The sequence below is a fragment of the Pygoscelis adeliae genome, unplaced genomic scaffold (genome assembly GCF_000699105.1).
Source record: "Pygoscelis adeliae isolate BGI_AS28 unplaced genomic scaffold, ASM69910v1 Scaffold407, whole genome shotgun sequence".
NCBI classification, from domain to species: Eukaryota; Metazoa; Chordata; class Aves; order Sphenisciformes; family Spheniscidae; genus Pygoscelis; species Pygoscelis adeliae.
This window is the reverse complement of record NW_008825251.1, coordinates 1,418,111-1,433,140: the sequence shown is the minus strand read 5'-3', so window position 1 is coordinate 1,433,140 and position 15,030 is coordinate 1,418,111.

Here is a 15,030-nt window from a genome sequence, read left to right as displayed (position 1 = left end):
CATCGCTCCTGAGCTTGGAGGAGGTGATCCTTGAACATTAACCAGCTTTCTTGGGCCCCTCTTCCCTCCAGGGCTTTGTCCCATGGCGCTCTACCAAGCAGATCCCTGAAGAGGCCAAAATCTGCTCTCCTGAAGTCCAGGGTAGTGAGCTTGCTGTGCACCCTCCTCGGTGCCCTCAGTATCTTGAACTCCACCATTTCATGGTCACTGCAGCCCAGGCTGCCCTTGAGCTTCCCCACCAACCCCTCCTTGTTGGTGAGAACAAGGTCCAGCATAGCACCTCTCCTCGTTGGCTCCTCTGCCACTTGGAGAAGGACGTTATCATCGACGCGTTCCAGGAGCCTCCCGGATTGCTTATGCCCTGCCGTGTTGTCCCTCCAACAGATGTCGGGGTGGTTGAAGTCCCCCATGAGGATCAGGGCTTGTGAGCGTGAGGCAGCTCCTATCTGTCTACAGAGGGCCTCATCCGCTCGGTCTGCCTGGTCAGGTGGCCTGTAGCAGACCCCCACTGTAATGTCACCTGTCCCTCCCTTCCCTTTAATTCTGACCCATAAATATACCCTTGGATGATGAAACCCTTAAGATGCCACTGCAGATGTAGGCAAAATTGGAGATGCAGACACATTTGCAGATGCAGGCAGCAATGCTGCTGCAGATACAATTGCAGCAGAATTTATCATTGCAGAGGCTATTGATGGTGCAGATAATGTTGCTGATGCCATAGCAGATGCAGATACTACTGTGGATGTTAGACACCATTTCAGGTGCAGATAGCACTGCAAATGGCACTGCAGATTCAAATACCGTTGCAAAAACCATCGCATAGACCTTTGCAGATGCATATGCCTTTCCTTATAGTGTCACACATGCCGTATGACACATAATGTCACCAAAGCCAACACCATTGCAGATGCAGATGCCATTTCAGATGCAGATACCATTGCAGAACCCACTGTAGACGCCACTGCTGATGCAAAGTCAGATGCGCGTAACAACAGGCGATGCAGAGGCCACTGCAGGTGCTCATAGCATTACAAACGCCTTGCCGATGCAGAGGTCATTGCAGATATCAATAATGTTACACATACCAATGCTGACACAATTATCGTTACAGATGTAATTACCAGCACTCTTACAGATCCTGATACAGTACAGATAGCGACAGCAATAGTGTTACACACGTTCCAAGACCAATAATGCTACAGAAACCATTAGAGGTACCGTTGCAGGTAGAGGTAGAATTACTCATACACATCCAGAAACCAAACACACGTACACATACAAAAAACATTGCAAGTACCTGTGCAGATACAGATACCATTACTGATACAGTTACAGGTACAATTACAGATACCATTAGATACCGTTAGAGACACAGATAGTGGTACCATCACAGCTGCAGGTGTACAAGTACCGTCACCCATACCATCACAGAAACCCTTATAATTACATTCTCCCACTGACTTGTAGATACAATTGCAGATACAGGCACAAAATCTGCAAAAGTTCCAGATACAATGACAGCTAAAGATACAATTAACCATACTTTTACAGGTACAAGTACAATCACAGACACCGTTACACATACAATTGCAGATACAGTTGCGAGTACAGATTTAATTACACATACAGCTACAGATACAAGTAGAGTCCATTGGAGGTACCATTAGAGATCGAGGTACCATTACACATAAAGCTATTGACACAAATACAATTGTGGCTGCAGGTACCGGTACTGGTACAGATGCAGGTACTCGTATAGATAGGGTTACAGACACCACCACCAGTACAGACAGAGACACCAATACCGAGACCTGCAACTGCGTCTGAAATTGCATCTGCATCTGCCATTGTATCTTCAATGGTAGCTGCATCTCCTGTGGCATCTGCACTTTGCCCTGCATCTGCAATGACTCCTGCAATGGTACCAGCCTCTGCATCTGCAGTGGCATCTGCAATGTCATCTGCATCTGCAGTGGTGTCTGACATGGCACCTGCAGCTCCAGTGGTGTCTGCAACGGTATCTACATCGGCAACAGTACCCTCATCCGTAATAGCATCTGCTATTCATCCTGGTAGGAGGCAGGAGGAGGAGACACTACGGGCCACAGGGGAGAGAAGATGCCTGGCAGCAACACACAGGTGGCAGGAGGAGGAGACACCATGGGCCACAGTAGAGACGAGAGACAGGGCAGTGCCCCTCCAGCCTGCTGCTGGCCTAGCAGCAGCTCCAGCTGCAGGGACTTCACCAGCCCCCGCCCCAGCCATGACCTCACTGCTGGTCCCTGGCCTGCCCCCCAACCTACCTCTCTTCACCCCCACCCCGGCCCCAGCTCTCTGCTCTCTACACTGTCACTGGCAGTGAGGGGCTCAGTGCCACATGTCTTCATGTGCACCTCCTGTCTTAATCCACAACAACTCTGTCAATGTTTGCTTTGTTCCGATGGGGTGGAATAAAAAAGAAAAATAAAATAAAAAGAAGGCAAGAATATTATGCAGAACACCTTATATTCCAAGTGTTTGTAGGCAAGTTGTAGACAGGTGCAGATGCCACTGCAGATGCAGATGCCATTGCAACTGCCATTGTAGACACAATTTCAGCTGCAGATACCATTACAGATTAAGATACCGTGGCAGAGCCAAATGCCACTGCAGATGAAGAATACCATTGCAGAGGCGGATGCCTCTATAGATTAAGATACCATTGGAGGTATTGTAGCACTTACCATTATGACAAACTTTCTATATTCCAAGATTTTTTTTAACTTGCATCCAAGCTCTGTCCTCCCCTGAAGCTTTTTCTCCATCTTCTACACCATCTCCTTCTGCCATCAGCCGCAGAAGGAAATCTGTCTCAGTAGGTTGAGTAACTTGACCAGAAGAAAGCAAGAAAATGTGTTCTTGTATTAAGGATGAAGGGATTCATTTTCATTTTGTTACAATTATTAGGGATGACCATCCTCGCTAACAGAAATTCCCTTTGCAACAACCAAATGACATCTCTCAGGAAAAGTTAGCTGTTTTAACTCTTGACTGTTTTCTGACTTCCCCCACCTTTATGGAGCTGGACTAGAGCCCCCTCAACCTCAGCAATTGTTCTGGAGTTAAGCAACAGTAACATCAAGTTTATAATGTTGTCTCGTTTCTGCCTTGCTCTGTTATAGCTTAATAAAGATGCAGAAAGACTCAAACCCGTGACCTCTTTGGCCAGCCAAAATACATTTATTACAATACAGATTTCTCCTCCATGGCCTGCTTGTGCTGACCAGCAACTTAGTTCACAGGAATATGAAAGCAGCTCTTCTCAGGAAAAAAAACAACCACCACACAACAACCCCCCCCATAGAATCATAAAATCATTCAGGTTGGAAAGGACCTCTAAGATCATCAAGTCCAACAATAGAGTAGCAAAATCCCAGTGGGCTAGAGGGAAACTTCTTCCTTGGCATACCAGTTTTCTTTTTGGTAAGTAAGTCTGTAAGGCAAGTCTTATGATGGGCCAAACTAGCCCTCTCTTGCTGCCTCAGCATGCACTAATCTAATGACACATTGCTTTACTGGGCTTGCAGATAAAGATGACGGTTAACCTTGGGCCAAGCTGACAGTTTTCCTGGATTTTCTGCACTTTTCAGCATTCATGTTTTATATCCTGTTTGTCTTAAGTGAAGACTGAAAAAAGAAATGGATAAGATTGATGAATGGTGAATAATTGTTGTTATAAAAGTGGATAATTAGTATTATAATGGTGACTTTTTTTTATTATCAATAAGATTATATTATTATAAAGAAATACCATTTTAAAGAAAAAGGCTTGCCTTTTCTGTTGACTGCTGATTGGGTGGAATTCACAGTCTTGAGGGACGTGGTCCAGGTGAAGAGTCGAGTCAGGGACCCTGAATTTTAGGAGAGCAAGCTTTCAGTTGTTTAAGGACTTAGTGGCTGGGATCCCCAGGACACTGCCCTCAGAGAAATTGAGGCCAGTCATACCCTGGGCTGCATCAAAAGAATGCAGTCGTCCAGCGATTGCTCCCACACCAAAGGGGCCAGCACTGAAAGCTGTTGCTCGGTATTACCATCCCTTGGCAGCCCTTCCACTGCCCCACAAGCACTGGCGCTCTGCTGTTCCTAGTCACGTTACTGTGCGGACGTTCCCCGTCACGTTTGCCAGAGCCCTGCTGCGAAATTGAAAACGTGTAGCTAGTGTTCCCACATGAATGGTGCTGGGATCGAAAGCTGTTGCTGGCCCTCACTTTCCCTCGGCAGCGCTTTTATAGCCCATTAGAAGACTCAGAATCTAGTCTCTGGGAATTCACCTGTCACAATAGAATGCCAATGCACTCCTGTAGATTCCTGTGTAAGTTCATTATCGTACCAGGAAGAGACCTTTCCCCAACATACTCAATGCTCTTTGTGAAGGTACGTTGGAAGATTTGGGGGCTGCTACCTGGGAATTCACTTGTCTGAAGATCGATAAAACTCCTCGGGTGTCTTCCCTGGAGGAGTCTGGGGCTGCTCCCTGTAGAATTCAGCTATGTCCAGAGGAGGCTAAAATATTCCCAAGTTGCCTGCAAGAAGGTCTACCAGTCATCGACCTTCCTGTAACATCGACAAAACTCCTCAGGTGTTTTCTCTGTAGGACTCTGGTGCTGCTATCTACGAACTTCAGCTGTCTGCAGAGGAAAGTAACACTCATGGAGATGCCTGTGAGAATTTCCAGAGTAACGGATGGCATGGACCTCCCTCAACATACAAGATGGTCTTCGGGTAGCTAGCTACCTTAAAAAAGTCGGGGCCTGCTCCCTGGGAATTCACCTCTCTCCAGAAGAAACCCAAATGAACCTGGAGATGCCTGGGAGGAGTCCTAGGTTGTTACCAGGCAATGGACCTGCCTCTAACATGAAGAAAACTCCTCAGTTAACTGTTTAGGCATTGTACACGGCTCCTTCCAAAGAACTTCAGCTGTCTCCAGGGAAGGACAATGTACTCCAGTGGTGCATGGGAGAAGTGCCAGAAAGCTGCAGAGTATGCCTCTGCTTCCATCAGAAATAAACGTCTTGAAATGCGAGCAAAGGAGTAGTCAGTGTCTGCGAACCAGGGCTGTCTCCAAAAATACCTAAAACTGTTTGAGATGCCTGGGAGGATTCCCAAAGAAGCTACCAGGCATGCAGCTGTGTCCCAAATAAAGGAAATGATTCAGACATCTACTGAGGTAGTGTCTGAAGCTTTATGGCCGAGAAACTGTATGCAAAGAAAGGTGAGGGCCACGCACAGCTTGCCGTCCTGGCAACTTTTCTTTGGGAGCCTTGGAGCTGGGCTCCAGCTGCAGTGGGCAGGTAGGTGAGGGTTAGGGTTATGTGCCAGCGCAAGTGCAGAGCCCTGGTGTCGGTGGGACTATGAAGGGGCTGCAAAGGGAAGTCTAGGGCTAACAGTATCTTTCCATTTTGGGAACTTCTGTGTGGGAGCCCTAGGTGGTGGGTGACCATTTTGGAGCTGGACTGCGACGAGGAGAGGGGTAGGTAAAGCTTAGGTTGTAGTGAGTGCGGCCTTGCAATGACATCAGCTCATGGGTACATGGGTATGTCCCACCATGGCCCATGGACTTATGTATGTCTAGTTTGCTTAAGTATTCCCAAGTTTTCCCATTATTGCACCAAGGCTACGTCTTCCTTTCTCCTGACTTCTCCCCTTGTCTCTGGGACCTGGGATTCCTGAAGGCCAACCTTGCTAGCAAAATCTGAGTCAAAGAAGGCATTCAGTACCTCAGCTTTTTCCATGTCCTGTGTAAGCAGGCCCCCTGGCTTGTTGAGCAATGGGCCCACATTTTCCCTTGTCTGTCTTTTGTCTCCCATGTGCTTCTTGCTGCCTTTGTCATCCCTGGCCAGATTCAGTTCCATTTGGGCTTTAGCTTTCCTACTTTTGTCTCTGGATGCTCAGACAATGTTTCTGTATTCCTCCCAGGTTACCTGTCCTTGCTTCAACCCTCTTAACGCTTCCTTTTTTGTGTTTCAGTTTTCCCAGCAGGTCCTTGTTCATCCATGCATGCCTCCTGGCATTTTTGCCTGACTTCATAGTCTTTGGGATGCAGCTCTCTTGAGCTCGGACTAGGTGATCCTTGAATATTGGCCAGCTTTCTTGGATCTCCCCTTCCCTCCAGGGCCTTATCCTACGGGACTCTTCCAAGCAGATCTTTGAAGAGTCCAAAGTCTGCTCTCCTGAAGGCCAGGGTTGTGAGCTTGCTTTTCACTCGCCTCCCTGCCCTCAGGATCCTCAACTCCACCATCTCGTGGTCACTGCAACCAAGGCTTCCATTGACCTTCACATCCCCAGCTAGCCTCTCCTTGTTGGTGAAGATGAGATCCAGCAAAGCACCTCTCCTTTTTGGCTCCTCTGTCACTTGGAGGAGGACTTTATCATCAGTGTACTCCAGGAACCTCCTGGATTGCTTATATCCTGCATTGTTTTCCCTCCAGCAAGTATTGGGGTGGTTGAAGTCCCCCATGAGGACCAGGGCCTGCAAATTTCAAGCTGCTCCTATGTGTTTACGGGGGACGTGATCCACTTGTTCTTCCCAGTCAGGTCAGACACACGCTATAATGTCAGCTTTACCTGTCCTCTCTTTAATCCTAACCCGTAAGCTCTCAGCTGGCTCCTCATCCAATCCCCAGGGAGAGCTCCATGCGTTCCAGCTGCTCTCTCACATGAAGGGAAACTCCCTCTCCTCGTCTTTCTAGTATGGCCTTCCTAAAGAGCCTTATATCCCTCCATTGCAACACTCCAGTCATGGGAGCCATCCAGCCGTGTCTCCATTATCCTGCAAGTGCACACAGATCTCTAATTCCTCATGTTCATTCCCCATACTGTGTGCATTAATGTACAGGTGCTTTAGAAAGGCACCCCAGCATGTTGAGCTCCTGGAGAAGGTATGGGGGATTGCTCCATTGTGGTGCCTTGTAGGCACTTTCTTGCTTCCAAGCAAGTGCTGGAGTGACCCACTTAAGACCCATTTGTAGATTTCATGATCCAATCACATCACCCCCTGCCCTTTGCTCAGTGATCCTCTCTGTCACTCCTTCACAGGACTGCTGGTTGCTCTCTGCCTCCCCTCGTTCTCAGTTTAAAGCCCTCCGGATGAGGTCAGTCATCATATTGGCAAAAACAGCTTTGCTCTGCTTAGTGAGGTGGATCCCATCTCGACCCAGCAGATGCTGACCTGCAAATGGGTGCCATGGTCACAGAACCCAAAACCCTGTCACTGACAACACTTCTGCAGCCAATTACTGGCTTGTCCTATTACTGCCCTGCTCCTCACAACCTTTCCCCTCACCAGAAGGGCTGAGAACACCACCTGGGCCCTTATGCCCTTGACTACTGCCCCCCAGCAGTCAAGTTCTTTTTGTTGTTCTCCTCCTCCACTTGCTCTTCTTCCTCTTCCACCCCATCCTCTTCTTCATCCTCCTTTCCATCCTTCTCTTGCCCATCCTTTTCCTGCTAGTCCTCCTTTTCCTGTTCCAGTTCCTGTTTCTGCTCATGTTCCCCGTCCTCCTGTTTTCCTTGTTCTCCTCCTGTTCCTCCTCCTCCCTCTGCTGCTCCTCTTCCTGTTCCTCCTCCTTGTCTTCATACTCTTTCTCCTCTTGTTCCTCCTCTTGTTCCTCCTCCTCCTCTTGTTTCTCCTAGTCCTCTTGTTCCTCCTCTTGTTCACGGTTGCTCTCCTACTCCTTGTCCTCCTTGTCCTTCTCCTCTTCATTTTCCTCCTGCTTCTCCTATTCATCTTCCTGTTCCTCCTTTTCTTCTTTCTCCTTTTAATTCTTTTCCTCCTCCTCCACGTCCTACTTCCCCTCTTGTTCTTTTTCCTTGTACGTCTTCACCTTCTTCCTTGCTTCTCCTTCTCCTGCTCTCGTTCCTCCTCCTCTTGTTACTCCTTCTCCTGTTCCTATTCCTCCTGTTTCTCCTCTTCCTGTTTCTCCTCCTCTTCATACTCCATTTCTTGTTTTCCTCCTCCTCCTTCTTCTTCTCCTGTTCATTCTTCTCCTCTACCACCTCCTCTTTCTTGTCTTCTTTCTACTTTTCCTCCTCTTCCTCCTAACATTCCTGTTCCTCCATTCTCTTCCTTCTCCTCTTCCACCTCCTCCTATTCAACTGCCTCCTCCTCCTCTTCCTTCTCTTGCTCTTCCTACTCCTATTCCATGTTTTCCTCCTGTTCTACCTCCTCCTCCTCCTCCTCTTTCTTTTCATATTCCTCCTGTTTGTCCTCTTCATCCTCTTTCTGTTCCTGTCCTTCCTGTTCCCTGTTCCTCCTTCTCCTGTTCCTTCTTTTTTCTCATTCTTCTTCTCCTCCTGGTACCTCCTTCTTCTCCTCCTGTTACTCCTTTTCATTGTCCTCCTCCTCCAGTTCCTTTTCCTCCTCCTCTTCCTAAGAACCTTTTTTCTGAAGCATCAGCTGTGAGTCAGCGTCCTTGCACAGCCAGGAAATCCCTGTCTTTCCCCTGCCGAGCCTACAGCTCCAGGCTAACGCTAGGCTTTTGTCCTCACTGTCATACTGCTTGTCCTGATTCTCAAACCAATTTTTCTGCTCTTGGCCGACTGCTGAGCACATGCACGTGCCTTGGAGTTGTGCAAGTTAGCATGAGCAGGACTAAAGCGCAGCACTTCAAAAGCTGTCACCTCTAGGCCTTGCTATTAAGCATTCAGAGGAAAGAAAACTGCTGTTTCTTCTTTCCCCAAGTTACAGAAATTTGAAAACGAAATAATAAAAAAAAGCATGGTCCTGTAAATACTTTCAAATGAAGACGACTGTTCATGCACGAAGCATTATTTGTGTGGGTAAAAGTCTGCTGCCTTGCACCTTTGCTTCCTAACCCCAATTCATTTGAGTGAAGAGGGTCAGAAAGGAAAGGTGTCTCATTTTTCATAAGTTACAGTATTTCTATCCTCTTTTTTTCTTGCCAAAGCATCGGGAAGAGCATCTAAAAGCTAACAGGCTTGTGCTTGCCTCAGAACTGGTTGGGTCATTTGCTCTATGCACCCGGCATGCTGCTTTTCCTGTAAGTGAAATGGGAGGAGGAATGCCACCACATAGGTTCTGGCTCTTTATAAAGAGCAGCCTGACATAATTTCTCCTGCTGTAGAAAGTACTTCAAGCCTAGGGGTGACATTCCCATCACACCCAATGGAGCTCATCATTGATGCTAAACTATGGCAAGGAAGATCTGAAGCCTCCCACAGTATGAGTCTTAGGGCTTCACCTGTCTCAGCTGCGGCAGGCAAATAGGATGAGGATGACCCTGTCTGCTGCGGTTGCTCTCAGTCACAGAGCATGGAGAGTGGTGAGGGCAGGCAGGTGGCTGCACAAGCACTTTCAGCATAGGCATTTCTGCCTCGTGCAGTCGAATATAAAGCTGGAATTAGAGACTCTTGGAAATAATTTCGCTTGTGCTCCCAATGTAACCTGGGATGGTTATATGACATTCCAGCACTTTGTGCTGCTGCTTCTCTGCCCAGGGACAGCACGGCCCTCCTGGCCATCGCAGGAGCTCATTCCCCCAATAACAAATCCTCCCGTGATTTACTTGAACCAGGAAAATCCTCGTGCTTCCAGAGCTCCCAGACAAAAGGGAGGTTTCAGCTCCATGTCTGCATGTGTCTCGTTATCGGGGAGTTGCTGTGCCAGCCGGAAAGGGGTTGTGTTTTTCCAGACCACCTGCCTGTGTCACTTGGGGAGGGCAAATTAAGACCTAGACTTAGTTCCAGTTTTCAGCCAAAGTTGAGAGCACGCAAAAAAAATCACAGTCTAATTACTTTAGAGACAGCAGAGATTTCCCCAGGAACTTTTGCGCCATTGCAGATCAGCTGACCCAGCACATTCCCCAGGAAATATGGGGAGAGCCGAGGATGCAGGACGGCCTCCCCTCTGAGCACCGGGAGGGGCTTTTGCAGAGGTTATAGCCTCTCAGCTGCTAAGCATAAAATAAGCTCTGGCCCTGGGGTCCAAGGGAAATTACAAGGCCTCACCAAGGAAGCCATGTGGTCAGGACCATTTAACTGTCCCCTCTTCAGCAAGGTTATGAAGGGGGATTTAAATCAAGGGACCTTGTATAGTTAAGGAAGAAGCAGTAAAATATCGGCATCCTGGCTGAATTGGCAGTCGATAACCCTGTGCTGCCCTTGCACCAATGGTCCAACCCTGCTCCCATGTCTGTGAATGAGCTTTCCGAGGTGAGAGGTCCCTGCCCTCCTGCCCTGGTTTTGGGTTTTGGCAAGGGTTTGGGGGAGTTTGTCCCTTGATTTCTGCTCCTTAAAATATGTTCCCTTTCCAGGAGCTTTCCAGCCTGTCACTGCCAATCGGACATACCAATTCAGCACCCATCACCAGGCACGACACAGCTAGCTCCAGACTCCTGCATACAGCAGTCTTAACACAACCAGCTTTCGCAGCTGCAGTACTGTCATGAGTCCAGAGTTGTTGGCTGTTCCGCACAGCATGTCCTGACAGCAGTCCCCATTCGTGGAGGAACTCAGGAACATAAAACTATTGCTTGTCTTTGCTTCAGAAGGGAGAAAACCTAGCAGCCCCAGACTTCTCCAGGGAAGCTACCTGAGCAGTTCTGTGTACATTTGAGGCAGGTCCATACCCGGTAACTCCCTGGAACTCCTCCCAGGCATCTCCCAGAGTGTTTTGTCCTCCCTCAGTAGGGAACAAAAATGATACAAACATAGAATGATTTGGGCTGGAAAGGTCTTCTAGTCTACTCCGTCTGACCAGACTTCTCCAGGGAAGCTACCTGAGCAGTTCTGTGTACATTTGAGGCAGGTCCATACCCGGTAACTCCCTGGAACTCCTCCCAGGCATCTCCCAGAGTGTTTTGTCCTCCCTCAGTAGGGAACAAAAATGATACAAACATAGAATGATTTGGGCTGGAAAGGTCTTCTAGTCTACTCCGTCTGAGTGTCGCCCCCCGTTCCCCCCTCCCCCCCGCAACCCTGGGCAGGGATATCTTTCAGTAGATCAGGTCGCTCAAAGTCCTTTCCAAGCTGACTTTGAACAGTTCCAGTGATGGGGCATCCACAGCTTCTCTGGGCAACCTGTTCGGGCACCTCACCACCATCACTGTAAAACATTTCTTCCTTATGTCCAACCTAATCCTAACCTCTTTCAGTTTAAAACCATTGATGTGGAAGGTTGGCTAATACAGCAGGGGCACAATCTAGTGCCTCTGAGCAAACCATGTTTTTTTATGAAGCGCGTGAACAGTTGTTATGAAGCGCGCGTCCGAGCGTGTGAACGACTGTGATTAGCCAATTGTAAGTTGTTATGAAGTGCATGTCCGAGTGCGTGAATGACTGCAGTTAACCAATTATGGGTTGTTATGAAGCTTGTGTCTGTGGCACATAACTATATAAACCCTGTTGTAAGTCTAAATAAAGGAGGATGACCATACCCATATTGGGATCTATCATTACTCCGGATTCGTGACTCCCGCTCCGCCGCCGGCAAAGATCCGGGAAAACTCCGACAATCACACACGTCTGGTTTGGCAGTATGGCATTGTTGTCAGAACTCTGTGTGCACTCAAAGACAGCTAAACTATAGTAACCTGTAAAACATAGCATTGGGAGCTTTTATACTTTGACTTCATGGGAGCTTTAGTCAGCAACATAATGTAATACCTTAGTTATTGAGATGAAATGAAAATCAATATCTGCTGAAGAATTGTTTCTGCTCCAATTTACATAATCCTGAAACATCTTAGATCAAATCTTCATAGACCACAGTAACATAGTGACATAGAGAGCCAACATCAATATAACCTGTGACTGAAAAAAGTTACCTCTATATAAATAAAAAAAAATATTACTAGATTAAAGTTTTTGTAGAGAGTTTTAGATAGTTGTTTTATTTGTCAGTTAGTCAAACAGAGCTGGAAAATCCCAGTCCTCCAGACTATCAGAATCATAGAATCATAGAATCGTAGAATGGTTTGGGTTGGAAGAGACCTAAAAGATCATCTAGTTCCAACCCCCCTGCAATGAGCAGGGACACTTACCGCTATACCAGATTACTCAAAGCCCCATCCAACCTGACCTTGAACACTTCCAGGGATGGGGCATCCACAACTTCCCTGGGCAACCTGTTCCAGTGCCTCACCACCCTCATAGTGGTGAATTTCTTCCTTATATCTAATCTAAATCTACCCTCTTTCAGTTTAAAGCCATTACCCCTTGTCCTATCACTCCATGCCCTTGTAAAAAGTCCCTTTCCAGCTTTCTTGTAGGCCCCCTTGAAGTACTGGAAGGCTGCTATAAAGTGTCCCCAGAGCCTTCTCTTCTCCAGGCTGAACAACTGCAACTGTCTCAGCCTGTCTTTATAGGAGAGGTGCTCCAGCCCTCTGATCATCTTCATGGCCCTCCTCTGGACTCGCTCCAACAGATCCACGTCCTTCTTATGTTGGGGGCCCCAGAGCTGGACGCAGTACTCCAGGTGGGATCTCATGGGAGTGGAGTGGAGGGGCAAAATCACCTCCCTCGACCTGCTGGCCACGCTTCTTTTGATGCAGCCCAGGATACAGTTGGCTTCCTGGGCTGCAAGCGCACATTGCTGGGTCATGTTGAGCTTCTCATCTACCAACACCCCCAAGTCCTTCTCCTCAGGGCTGTTCTCAATCCATTCTCTGCCCAGACTGTATTTGTGCTTGGGATTATCCTTATAAACAACTAGTAAAGCCAAAACACTTATTCAGCTTATATTGGGATTCCCTCAGGTCTTGCAAAGCAATGAATGGAAGTGACCAGTTTAAGACTCAGATGCTTGTTAGTGCAATCCTCTGTGTGCTTCTTGTAGGAAAGCATGGAAAGAAGCTCTGTATGTCACTGGTTTTACTCTTATGTGTACTATTTAAGGATGATATGTACGTTTCCATCAGATAAGGAATTATAACCAAAACCATCCTTTAGTGAGTTAACACTATAAAATAATTGACATCTCCTTTGGTCTCTCTCTCCCTCTCTCCCTTCCCCATATAAAATTATGCAATATGGCTTAGCAATTCATGTCCATGTACAGAGAACCCAAGCTGCTTCTAACGAGTTATCCCTTTCTTATACAGCTTAATTTACACATCATTGCGGTATTTTAAGAGAAAACAGCAGGCTTTTAACTTGCAATCACTTTTCATAGCTACTTAAAATTTCAGATACCTTTAACTTTTGCTGACTTGCTCAGCAGGGGCTCCAATGCTCATTTTGTTCCTGTTCCATTAAGAATTGGGAGCTGCATTAGCCCTGAAGCCGAAGCAAGATGATGGCACTCAGATATAGAAGTTTAAAAGTCCTCTGTCCCCGGGATATTAAAGCCACAAAATGGTGAAATCCTCCTTGGGAAAAAAAACCATATAAGTGGTAACATCATCAATACAGAATATGAAAATAAAACATATTTTAAAAACAAAATTAGGTACGACAAATCTTACAAGCTTTTTTCTTTGCAAATTTTTCACAGGTCATTAAATCCATTAAGTTGATTTTCTCTAGATTTGGTATTATGAATGATTGCCTGCATCCTCACAAAATGCCTTTTAAACTCATTAAACCCAATACAGTTGCTTTTATGCTTGTTTTAATGGTATAGTGCACTTTGCACTTCATTTTGAAACATTTGCAAGTAAGAGTAATTAATTAAATATTCTGAAGTTTAATAAAGCGGTCATTTTTTCTGGGTAAATACCTGTCAGTCAAAGGGAATTCAGCATTTCAATGAATGCACTTAGTAACTGAAGGCTTTTATAAATGTTCATTTATTAATTTACATCTTTGCCATGTTAGACATCAGAGATGCTTAGAGAGATGGATTTTGCTGCTATGGAAAGTCAGTGGCAAAGCTCAGTGGCTTCCACTGAAGATTAGCAGAAGCAAAAGCATTTTCCTTTCAATTTATAAATCACTTTATCCTAAATTCTGAGTGAATAGGTCAATAATTGCTTAGCAAATGCATCTTGATAGTTTGTTTCATAAATATTGGTAGTAGATATTAGTCTGTCTTTTGATAGGTCTCCATGACTTTGTCATGCTTTCCACAGCAGTTCTCCCTCTAAACAAGCCAGGCCTGCATTTCTTCTAAACCAAGCAGATTTGCCACTGATGTGAACAAAAGTTTGATGAAGTGTCTAATAATTAGCCTAGATGCACATCTGTAAATGGGACCGGATTTGCACTTGTTCAGAAACCTACAATCCTCTTCTGTCTGGAACAACTTTTTAACTGCTTCTTTAATGAAACCTACATGGATTAGTCTTTCATAAGAAATAAGACTCATAGGGATTTCATGATTCAGTGAGCTCTTTCTCATGTCCTCATGCCATGTGATTTCTTCTTCAGAAATACTAACTCCACCTCAAAAAAAGTCCAGTTCTGTCCTCCCTACCTCCTAAAGTAAGTCTGTTAATTTTCCTAGTTAAATCTAGCTAATATGAATATCACCAATTTTTAAAGATATTTAAGTGCTTCTTTCCCACTACCCTGTCAATTTGGTCCTCTTGTCAATACCCGAAAGAGAGATATTGTGTTTTATTTAGGAAAAAAATGTGACTATACTGAGAATAAATATTTGGAACATATTGCTAAAAAAACCCTGGTTTTTTTTAAATCTTTATCTTAGAAATAAGATACAGTTATTTAAGAAGGATAGAAATTAACAAATGGAATTACTTAGCTAAGGATAGAGCACATTTTTTCATCATTTGTATTACTTTTGGACACACCCCTTTCGAAATGGTAAAGCTCACATAGAGCTTAGAATTTTTATATACATAATATCAAATAGAGTTGATTAAAGACATCAGATCATATAATCATGGTGTTCTCTTCTAGCCCTCAAAAGAGCTACTGGCCACATATATCAGTAGTGTATACCAGTTTATATATTATCATATTTATTTGTATGTATGTAAAGTATACACAAATATATGCTGGCACATCCAAAGAAGAGCAAAAAAGCTGGTGAAGTGTCTAGAGAACAAGTCTTATGAGGAGCGGCTGAGG